Below are 12,828 nucleotides of genomic sequence, written 5' to 3'. Positions count from 1 at the left end.
ACGTACGGACAAATTGCACGTACGGCGGGTTGTGTCCTTAGCTTTACGGAGACTTGGGTTGACACATAATAAGACAACTTACCCCGTAGCTTCTTCCCCTCGGCCCATGAGAAGCTCCTACTTTTTGTGAATAAGCCACATAGTATGGGGCTATGAAAAAAGTTTGTTGCTATAGCTATTTCATGCAAATGAGGAAAAATATTGCGTTATCAAGCGAAACTACAGTGTTATCACACTAAAATTATGTGATCCAATCCTCGCTTATCATGGACATTCTCTACTGGGGATAGAATCATTTCATGTTGTAACTGACCCATACACAAGGACGTCAAAACCTGTATTTACACAACCATCTTAAGGCCAGTACTACTTTATGCGAGAGAAATCTGGACTCTGACCCCCCCCCCCAAAAAAAAAAATGAAAAGCAGAGTACAGGCCACTGAGATGAGGGTGCTCCGACTCATCTTTGGAGTAACCAAACTAGACAGAGTCATAAACGAGGTCATACGTCAAAAGTTGTCTGTCGAACCTATATTGACACTGATTGAAAGAAACCAACTGAGATGGTTCGGGCATTTGTATAAAATGCCAGACCACAGAGACGTTAAGGGAATTTTTAACTGGAAACCAAAAAAGAAGAGGCCGGCAGGCAGGCCAAGAAAACGGTGGATAGACCAGATTAAGGAAACAACACGTAAAAAAGAACCGAACTTTGATTAAGTCAAGGACATGGCCTTAGAGAGAGGAGAATGAAGATATTTTGTCCAGGGGCTGACAACTCACAGGCCCTCGGGCCTAGAGGCGTCAGGGTGAGAAGAAGGTGAAAAGAAACTGACCAATCCCAGCTTATTTGTTATTACCCAAAGGTATAGCCCTAGGCAACACTCTGGCCAATTGGGTCAGCCTAATCAGCTTGACAGGTGTCTTGACAAGCTGTCGGAAGAGAAATTACCTCTGGGCTGTTTCTTACTTCTGAAGCATAAAAAAAGATTTTCAGGACAAATTAAGTAACAATTCACAAATCTGATGAACAAGAGAAGCTTGGGGGAAGAAGTATGCCATAGACTAACTTAATTAACCGATTGCCTGGCCTCGAATACAATGTATTACATACAGGAGTCCCGTCCACCTAACCATTCCACAACTAACACTCACATCCCAAATCAGGGAACTTATATGTCATTTTAAGTGGTCTCACTAAATACCGAAAACAACCGAAAACAACTCGACAAATACCGAAAACAACTCGAAATCTCCTAAAACAAGCATAATTACTGATAAGCAAACCTATTTTCCAAGCAGAGGATTTGCCGGGGGATAGTGGTGACACCGATTTCGCAATGTGGCCACTACTACACCCCGCCCCACCGTAACCTCTTTTTTGAGTTACACAATAGATGCCAAGTAGTATAGATATCCATTAATGAGTTTGCGAGTTGACCAAGCAGTCCCCATTTATAACAGGATCTGTGAATCTGAATTTGAACATTAGTACATTCGAACAGGCAAAGGAAATCGTTGACTCTATTAATACTGTATTAATAACATGGGTCGTCAAACAAATTAATCCTTTCTAGCCTAAATCCTGTCCAAAACAAAATCAAAATTATTAAATAATAACCCATTGAAATGATTGTCTGTTCTTTATGGTTGTTTTCGGTTGTTTTCGGTAATTAGTGAAAGTTGTTTTCGGTTGTTTTCGGTATTGAGTGAGACCCATTTTAAGAGCACCCAAAAGTGCATACTTTTATTTTCAAGGCCCGTTTCACACTGGGTATACTGTATGTAAATGATTCCCGTAAAGCACTAATTGTGGTTTTTACAGGCCAAACTCAGACTGATGAAAATCAATGCGTATCAATCAGCACGCTATCGATATTATGACTTTCAAACATTCGGAACATGTCACCAAGAATCAAGGGGATGTCTATATATCTAAATTTTGAAAATGACGACCTAATATGATTGATTTATAAGAAAATAAGACATAGATGAATGACGGGAATTCGATACTTGCATAAGTCGCGATAGTTAATACCATTTGGCAAAGTTATGGGGTCATGGAATTCTGTCTAAAACATCTCCCACCTAATAGCTATGCATGTAGAGACTGCCTTACCAATGGTACTTACGTGTTCGCAACATTGAAGCATAGACTAGAATATTCAAAATAGAGACTCACCTTTTGTCTTTTTAGGTCACTGTTCCAGCATATACTTGCAATTCATGCAATCTTGTACAAACGAAGAGTGGAGGATCAAGGAATTTGTCATCATGTCAAAAATCAAACTTCCTTACATTAAGGAAAACGTCACCTCAAATGCAAACTTGCATGTCATGTCAATTGATTACTATGGGTATTTCTGATGAATTCTACACTGCTATTCGACACTGAAATAACACTCACTTACACCCCAAATCAGGACCCTTGTATACGTCCCTCAAAGTGTTAGCTGGCGATCGTTCCACTATCTCTTGGGGGGTGAAGAAAACCCCTATATGAAAAAAAGGCATGCTTTTACTCCAAGGCCCGTTTCACACTGGTTATATTGTTTGCAATTGGTTACTGTAAAGCACGAATTGTGGTTTTCAAAGGCCAAACTCACACTCGTGAAAGCACGCTGATCTACCCACAAGATTCACCTTCTGTAGCCCAAGGACGTTATAGAATGTCCTTGTGTAGCCTAACCGTCTTTTCGGACTAGATCATAAACGCACGGACCGTCATATTTCTCATGACATCAGTGACCTACAAAACCAAAGGCTGTCAAAACTTTACCAAATAAATGATCTCCCAACTAGAGTTCCACCATCCCATACCTTCGCCAGAAGAAAACCCCAATATGTAGAAACGCACGTTTTTACTCCTAGACCCGTTTCACCCTGCGTATAATGTTTACAAATGAATTCTGTAAAGTACGAATTGTCGCTTTCATGGGCCAAACTCACACTCGTAAACATCTTTGATGTTTAAAGAAAAAGTTCGGAATAGGCTACCATAATCAGGGATTGACGGGATGTCATTAAAATTTTCAGACAACTTAGGTAAATAAATAACCTTGAGATTTTGCTGTCCGACATCTATGTCAATGACTGCAGGAAACCTGGGGCCGGTGTCAAGATGGCAGCGCCTATTAAAACCCTTGTCTTGCTGAGCCCTTCGATATTTACATGAGTGTTGTTCGTGGGTCCCGTATATTCCTTTTGGTTTGTCATATTATCCCAAAAAATGTAGCATACCCAAAGGAGAAGCAAATCAGCAGCAGTACAGAAGAGGTCAAAAGGTACTGAGCTGATGAACCAATATGGCACAGCAAGACAAGGGTTAAGAGGTGGTGAAAGAAGGGAACGGTTGACCTAGTTGTACCAAGGACGTTATATCACCTTGGTTGTACTAGTATTTTTATGGGTTAATGGCTGATCCATATAAGGGTCCAGTGTTTTGTTTTTCTCACCCAATGTGGCATACCACAGGAAAGTGCACCAATGGGGAAAATCTGCAGCAGCAGCACAAAAGAGATCATTACAAGTTCTTCTTATCCGATAAAGAAACAAGCCCTCGGAGGTTTAATTGGATAGAAAAAAAGTTACCAACAGAACAAGTCAACAGGGTTAAGAATTTCTGGAAAGAAGTAACCTTATAAGAAGAGAGAAAAGGTGTCTCAGAATCGATTCTTTTTGGAGTTATAGGTGCTGGATCCAAGGCAGCAGAGTCCAATCGTTGGTAAGTGTTTGGGTTGTGTTATCTTGTCTCTGTCTTAACAGTCAAACCTGTATTAGCGGTCACCTTAGCAGAGCGGGCCACCCGGCAAAAGTGGCCAGTTTTTGTCGGTCTCTTGGATTTTCCCCATTGACCTAAGCATTACGGAATAGTCGCATTACGCGGCCGCGACCACACAATTTCCGGTCCCGTAGATACAGAAACACTGCATATTGCGGCCATGGCGAACGGATGGCCTCCGCGGTTATGGCACGAGTTCAGCCATACAGCAGCCGTATCGTAATCCTGGGCTTGGTTTAAAATCTTTCTTTTTCAAATAGAATGGCCTAGCCCGCCAAAGCCAGAAGTTTTGGCGGACAAGGTAATATTAATCAGTTTCGATAGATTTTGAATTGGCACGGTCAGTGAAATTTCGAGACGTACGATCGAGACAATTTATTTGTGACAATTTACGGAAAAATGGGCAAGTTTGGTTGAGTTTGGCGTTGGTTCAGCTTTGACGGCCGAGAGCTTTTGGCGGCGCGATCGATCGAGGTCATGTTGGTCATTTGGATCAAGCATTGCAGTATATGTCTAGTTATTTTCTTTAGAAATATTCGAACTGTACATCCAAAGTGACTTACCTAAGTATTAATTACCGGCAATGAGAATAAAGATCTGATGGAAACATGCATGTGTAACTTATTGCACGCGGTCAATTAAGCAGCATTTCCTTTGTACAGGTACCCCCCTCTATATTGTCTTCCTGTCTTTAGTAGCCACATTTGGCCCGTACCTTGAGTGGCCGATATAAACAGTTTGACTGTATCCACATATAATCGGACATTGGCTTCCAGATGGCCTTACCGTCCATTGCTGGGAACAGAAAAATGATTTGTTCTTGGCAACGCCCTTGTCGAATGGGTAAATTTCATTTTGTTTTTCATTTCCAGAGCCCTAATTTTTTTGCGGAGGAAATTAGACAAGCGGTGAAAAACTGAGTGAATCGTTTGGCTACCGCTGAATTTTAAGACATTGTTCAATCTGTGGTAGACCCAACACTATTCTTATCGAAACAACCATTACAAACATCTCGTACCGGAGCATACTAGTACCGGAGCATAGGTCAAAGGCAAAAAAACAACTAATTTGACCAACAATTATTAATTTTGAGCGGATGTACCATGTTAGACATGCATCAGGAAATCGTTGGCAGACGCAATCAGACACACGGGCCCGGTGCGGATCATTTATCGGAAATTTTGTACATTTAGTTTGAAGTCTAATTGTATATAACATCTGTGGCTGTAATTTTGAATGATAAAAACGCTCAGCACAGGGGCTAAGTTGTGTAAGTTTATCCACCTAAGAGAAAACCTAAGTGGGCATTTCGTGGATAACTCATAATATTGACTTATTTTAGTCTTATAATTATCAAACATAGACACAATTGAAAAAATGACCTCTTCAAGCCGCATAAAAATAATTTCTATAATCTATGTCATTTCATTCGTATAAAGCACAACTTGCGTTTTTCAGAGTCTCATGCACACTAGGCCATAATCTATGCGAATCAGTCATATTAGCGGTGTATTTGTATGGTAGTAGCTTTAACATCATGGCCGACTATATACCAAAGGCTTGGTACCCAACAAGCTATTTCTCTATCAAGCCTGTCATGTCAACAGTGACCATGCCAACCTGCCAATATTTTCAAAAAGGAATCCACAAAAAGGGCTTTTTGACGTTCTAAATTTTGGAGGAGGCCACTTCGGGCAGAGATTAATGAGTTTCTGAACTCTTAGATAACTAAGGCCAGTGAAGACATTTTTGTCGAGCTTGTACCTCAGTGACTACTTGTGCATGGGCAAACCTGTCGAACTCTATTATCCCATGCTATATAACGTTACAATGCTAAAAGGGGCCAGTCCAATTTGTTGCACCTTACCTGTTACAGAAATAAAAAGTCATTTGTTTTTATTTTTTATTTTTTGGTAAGTATCTCCAATCGTATAAATATATGCAAATACCAATATAATTGGAGATGATCTCAATAATCATACCCTGTGCAGCCGAATAATGGTACAGTCCGAACACAATAGGATCCCCGTATTTTTTTTCGAATTTATCCGTAGATGCTTGAGTAACTGTTACCTTGCGAGTTTTACAATCGACTACAACAGTGTCACTGGCTGAATTGCCAACATTTTTTAAAATCCAAACCTGTTACTGTTTCTGTCGAATATATATGTCAATGACCACAGATACCCCGATGGATCAAAATCGTCTCATGCTACTGTAACAGTAACATGTAATTTATTGATAACGCACAGACTTTGACTGGTGACCCACAAGAAATTTGCATGTGAAAGCCTGTTACTGTTTCTGTCGAATATATATGTCAATGACCACAGGTACCCAGATGGACCAAAATCGTGTCTTGCTACTGTAACAGTAATATGTAATTTATTGATGTCGCACAGACTTTGACTGGTGACGCACAAGAAATTTGCATGTGAAAGCCTGTTACTGTTTCTGTCGAATATATATGTCAATGACCACAGGTACCCAGATGGACCAAAATAGTTTGGGTTAATGGCCGCGCCGCATATCTGAAATTTCACTCAATTGTCCGACCATAAGTGGCGATAATTCTTACGCATTATAAGAAGTCTCATAACTACATTCCTTTAAAGCAAATAATTTGTCAAAATGAATATTGTAACTTAAAAAAGAAGACGAGTGTCATTATATTGTTGATTGTTCTCTTTACAGCAATGAGAAGAGCACTCGTATCAATTGTGTACAAGATAAGTCCCCGTGTTTTCGATATCTAAATAACATTTAGACAACTATTTAGACATCCTGCTTGGCCGAAAACTGTGTTCTGCTACCTTCACATTTACTCGCGTCGTGTGGGTCCGCCATTAGTTATGGATGACTTCACGATCACGTGACTCCGAGTGGAAGCTCGCCGCATGAGTGCGGCTGTTACTTACCCCTCTGGAAACTTGCAAGACCCTGTTTTTCCTTTAAAAATAGCTAGATAACAATATTTTAAATAGCTAGATAACAATATTTTCTGGGCGTTATTATGGAAAAACTGCTCATCAAAAACGGATAGAATTTATTTTGAAATTCACCCGTAAGGTAGAACTTCCTGTGCAGCCGCCTCAAGGGGACGCTATTAGCGCTCCTGACTGCCGGTAACGAAGGGATATTTGAAAATCGAGGAAAAAATTAACGAAAAATAAGCTTTATAAATTATTGCAAAAAACGCGCGTAGATCTGTTTGAATTACTATTATCTACGTTTCTGTAAAGAAGCATTGCATTACAAGCGAGGGAGAGCACCATTTTAGCATTTTTTCCTAAAAACTAGTACTTGTACTTAGATTATTCAAAATTACGTATCATCAACTTTATCATCATGACCTGTACTTAGCTTATGAGAGCAGTAAGGCCATGTTGATTTGATTATATGGATGACATCCTCCGGGAACTCCAAAACTGATGCGAGCGAGCGAATAAAAAAAAGTTTGGCCAAAAAAAAATTGCCTTCAGTATGAAATCAAAGTGGCCAGGAAGGTTGAACATAGGACTAAACACACACAGCATGGTATACCAAAAGGGACCAGTACATCATAAGGGTGCAAAACATTTTTTTCTTCTTGGACCAATCCGAAAAAAAAACAGACCTGAAAAAAAAACAGAGGAACAGGTTTCGCCAATTACAAAATGGACACACTATGTCGGCAGCCATTTGGGGTCTAACCGGGGGGCCAAGAAGACAACAACAGCGAAGTCAAGTAGAGTTTATAGTCAATTGCACCAAGTTTCTACAGTCAAAGGTACAGAGACAGTTAGCCTTTATTACATGGAGATGAGATTTTAAAATGCAGTGGGAGTCCAATAATCCACCAAACAGATTCCTTTGTAGCAAAATTGACCAATTACCATGATTGTTTTGAGTATTGCAAGTTCTCAAGTTTCCACAGAAAATCAGGTCAAGGTTCATGTCCGGACCTGGAAACGATCCTCTGCACCTGAATTTTCTGTACTGGTACCTCCCCCAACCAACAATAGATTTCTTTTCTTTCTGTCCTTTCACATCTTATTCTTTGACTTTAGATTCATTTTGGCATTCTATGGCATTAGTATATTATTAGCGGAATATTTGTGCTCATTTTACAGCTGCTTTGCACAATTTATTGTGTGGTCGAAAACTTTTTTTTTTTTTGGAAATGGCCGAAAATTGGTGCGAGCGCGGATGTCATCCATATAATCAAATCAACGTGGCCTAACGTACAATAAATGACTTCTTTTTTAACATTCTTTTCTGGAATTTCATTAAAAAAAACTCAGAGCGAACCATGGCAGCCATGCAGGTGGGGGCATCGCTACAGTACCCTGGTTGGACAAGCCAACATCGCTGCCGGGGACGCAAATACCTCAGCAGGAAGTTGTGGGATCAGTTAAAGGTAAGACATTTGCTGTGGTTACACACGCGACTTCAAGTCGATTCACAGAGCACTCCGTTTACGTCCGACTCAGTACCGTTCAGTTACACACGGGGCCGCGAAGTGACGTGGAGCGCCCAGCTGTCACTCTCTCGCTTTAAATCATATTCAACTTATCATATTTTAAATGCATCTACTTTTTATTCTACTTATATTATTCAATTTTGTATTGTATATTTATGTATGTCGTTACACCTATCAGCCACGCTGCCTACGTGCCCACTTTGTATTGCCCATGCATGTTGCATTCTGAATAAAGTCATATTAAACTTGCACAACAGGGTGCCCAAAACCGAAACACAACATATTGAAAACTTATAGCATAAAGCTGAGTAAGAAGCGATTGAGCCAAGTGATTTACTGATTTTCAAACGCGACCCCTGACCAAAAAAAAAATGCATAACTCACCGGGAGTCAATTTCGTAGATGTACACCCAAGGAAAAGCAATTTGCGTCCCTGCAAGAGCGACTTGAGAATGGTTTCAACATGACTCAAGTTTAGTGCGGTAAAAGGGTACTTGGATAACCTAAAATTTCTTCGCTGAGTAGACTGTAATCATAGTCAACTCCGAAAACGCGTGTGTAAACCGGGTCCTTATCACCATATTGCACTTTGTTGCTGGAATAAAAGAGTTTTATTACCCGCTCATATGGAGTGCTATGCGATACGTTGTGAAGTTGGAGCCGGCACCTTTCCTCCCCCCCCCCCCGACCTTCTTAAAGCAGAGAGAAAAACATAAATCATGTTAGCCCTTATTGTTATGTTACCTCTATTTTGTATTTATGTAATAGCTGTTGCCATACTTTGTACCATGTACAATTGTCGTGCAATAAAAATTCTTCTTCTTCATAAATGTATGTTGATATGTAAGTACATTGTTGTTATCAAGTTCATACCTTTCTCTCTCTTAGGACAAAAAGACGTCATTGACTGGGTTCACCATTAATGATGTGGTGCGGAGTGGACTTCAAGTTCCCAGTAGCGATACCGGAGTCTATGCAGGAGACGAGGAGTGCTATCGTCTGTACCGTCATGTGTTGGACCCTATCATCAGGTACATTTGTTTGAAATGTTCATGATTCGTGTTTAAAATGTTTATTTAAGCCCTTTGTTTGGAAGCGGTGAAGCGGTTCCAACACATGGCTAAAGTAGAACAACATCCAGTAATAACGTATATGAATGAATGAATGAATCAATCAATCAAACTCTTTATTGTATTTGCAATATTTCCTGACGTTCTATTTTGAATGTATTCTATTATCGCTTGAGATACGTAAGCCTATATAATAATTTGCTATTACATTTATTTTGCTACATATACAGTGGAAGCCAGTTAATTGCACGTCGGATAAACGCACACTTCGGTCAATTGCACGGAATCCCAAAATCCCGTGGCGGTGCAGTCCCACTGGGTAACTTCGCATTATCGCACACGCCGGATAATTGCACGGGATTCGCTGGTAAATTGGGTGTGCAATTAAGCGGCTTCCACTGTATTCCAGTCCGTGCGTTTTAAGTCAAAATTTCTAACTTGTACACTCTATTGTTTTCTTTTCCTTTCCTTGGATACCTGGATTATATTTGTCTGTGTCCCTATCTTTTATCCTATGAATTGTTCATCTATATGTGAAATGCAATAAAACAGATATCAAAAACCTTATTGTACATAATATACCAACTGATTGAAGTACAGGCCGCAACAAAGTGATAATTGACAAATACTTGGAATATTTACAACGTCAATTAACAAAGGGATCATATTCTACTAGTATACTAAGTGAAGTCGACTTCTTCTCGCTTCTTTGTGATACTGAAAATGTAGGAGCGGATATGCTTTACAATCGAAAGTTCGTTTACCTTCATTAGGAATATGAATTTTTCTGCATTACTCGGGTGTATGAAGTGGGGAACAAAGGTTTTATCAGTCTATGAAGTTCAAGTCTCTCTTTGTTGGACGTCTACATTCTACTAGAAAGTGCTGTTTATCTTCTATTCTATTTATTCAATCAGTCCCACCGCCTGTCAATGCCCTGCCGTCATTTCTCTGACTGTCTCCTTCTATATCCAAACGTTCAGGGAGTGCCATGGAGTTGATGATATACCTCTTCACGTCTCTAACCTGGATCCCCATCGTTTGACGTCCGTGATTCAGAACGAAGCACCAATCCTGTCTTCTAGATGCAGGGTCGTCAGGAACCTTTCTGGTTACGGTAGGCTCACCTCCAGTGGGTTTTGTATACAAATATGTTAATGAGATAACGTCATTGTGAGTGAATTGTCTGTTCAGCCAGCATGAAACCTGGACTCCGCAGCTATTCTGTAACAGTAATTTTGTTATTTAAACAATATTTGAACAATTGTTATAACCTCCGTCGCGAAGGGCGCTACCGGGCACTGACAAAGAGTAAGACTAAGAGACATGGACTCTCCTTTGTTCCTAGAGCAATGAAATTGCGTTATTGTTTAACGTACGTTATTGTTTGCTGACATATTTGCGTCCACTTTTGTCTCTCCGCCACTCCTATGTTTAATCCAGTGCCAACGTCTAGGTTTTTAAACAAAATGTGATTATGCATGTTTGTAATGAAATTGCTCTATCAAGATGGCGACTCTGTGGCGATAGGTCACTAGTACTGCGTCTGTACAGAATATACATGCAGTTACTTTTTCCTTGTAAATTTTACGTACGTTATTGTTTGCTGACATATTTGCGTCCACTTTTGTCTCTCCGCCACTCCTATGTTTAATCCAGTGCCAACGTCTAGGTTTTTAAACAAAATGTGATTATGCATGTTTGTAAACTGTATTGACTTTTAAGGATTTTACGGAATGTAATTCGTGGCACACTTCATGTGACAGATATGATGTCATTTGCCATGCCAAGAACCAATAAATCTGAATCTGAATCTGAATCTTAAGCTATTCCTGGATCGTTGGTGAACGTTGCATTATAAAATTACGTCCGTTGCATTAGATTTTCTTACAGGCCGTCCTGTTAGCAAAATATAGCAAATGATATATTTCTTTTAAATGGAAGTACTGTCTTAAGTGCGCTAATCAGGTTTATATATTTCTAGTAGTGATAATTATAGACCAATTGCCCTTACATCAACATCATCCAAAGTTCTGGAGGCCATTTTACTGAACAGGCTAGAGCCATATCTTCAAACCTCTGCTCATCAATTTGGTTTTAAACGTGGCCATGGACTTGACATTTGTGTATTTACTTTAAAACAGACAAAAATAAGTGTCGTGTGAATTGAGTACTACCGGGGTCTCGGTTCGCCACTTGTTTCTTGGACTCTATTTAAACAACTACTTGACAGAAAGGTCCCGGTGTATTTGGTGAGGTTTCTGGTTTACTGGTACCAGAACCAAACAATGTGTATTAGATGGAACAATGCTTTCTCCCTGCTTTTATGTATCAAATGGTGTAAGCCAAGTGAGTCTGCTATCTCCACTATTATTCAATGTATATATTGATGACTTAAGTTCGAGACTCTATATAGCAGGATTTCTTGTGAACCATCTTTTTTACGCTGACGAAATGTGTTTGTAATTATGTCCTAGCCTTAAGTCTCTGAAAAATAATGAAAAAAAATGATGTACTGGAAATCAGTTGTGATATTGAATTTCACTTCGTTATGTGGTTACATATGTATGATATGTTACGCAATAAGTTATTCACATTCCTATGTCTAAATACTACAGATTTCTAGATACTAGAAAACTAGATACCAGAAGTAGATTTGATTATATTTTCAGACCCGACAGCTATTATAATGCTAAAAACATAAAAGATTGCTTTGTAATTAGAAAAGATAGTGACACTCTGGTTTAGCCCCAACTGATCATGATTGTACAGAGTTTTTTCTTATTATTCTATATTGATTAGTAGAATCTTATTATCCTATATACTTTAATTGATAAAATTGTAAGCTATATTTTTTATTCTTTCTCTTTTTTGTTTCTATTTTATAGTTGAACATACAAAAGTTACCGTACTTTTTGTCGTGTCAAAAACCTTGTTTTGATATAATATCTATCAAAGTAATCGTGGATTAACTAACAAGGCATATCGTCATTTCGAAAGGGTTTCCTGCCGGAATTTCCCGAGAAAACCGTTTGGAGGTAGAGGATGTCTTGGTGTCTGCACTTGAGGACCTTGAAGGAGACCTGGGCGGACAGTATCACCCGTACGATACACTAACAATCTCAGAAAAACAAAATTTGGCGATTAATGGACACCTTTTTTGGGTAGTTGACACCTATCTTTTTTCCTCACCTTTCCACATCATAATGACATGATAATGTCCATTTACTTAGAGTGCTTGCTCCAATTCGGTGGTTGATGCCCCCCTTAAACTATAAAGTATACTCCCATTATGATAATGTGATCATTTTTCATTTGTGTCAAGTTTATATGCAGAGTCCTTGAAAATAGAATTCATCTCGTGATTCCAATACTATAATTATAATTATTAATTTATAATTATGATATTGGAATCACAAGGCCTATTTACTAAAACAGCAAGTTACTGTCAACATACATCACGAGATGAATTCTATTCTCTATTATAAAAATTATAATCATAATCATTATCATT

General features: G+C 39.1%; 1 pseudogene; it reads left to right on the top strand.

Moving 5' to 3' along the window:
* Positions 1-8,073: 8,073 nt before the first annotated feature.
* Positions 8,074-12,828, top strand: part of LOC118422235 — a 9,770-nt pseudogene continuing 5,015 nt past the window's right edge.

This window comes from Branchiostoma floridae, chromosome 9 (genome assembly GCF_000003815.2).
Source record: "Branchiostoma floridae strain S238N-H82 chromosome 9, Bfl_VNyyK, whole genome shotgun sequence".
Classification (NCBI taxonomy): domain Eukaryota; kingdom Metazoa; phylum Chordata; class Leptocardii; order Amphioxiformes; family Branchiostomatidae; genus Branchiostoma; species Branchiostoma floridae.
This window is presented reverse-complemented; position numbering and strand designations above follow the sequence as displayed.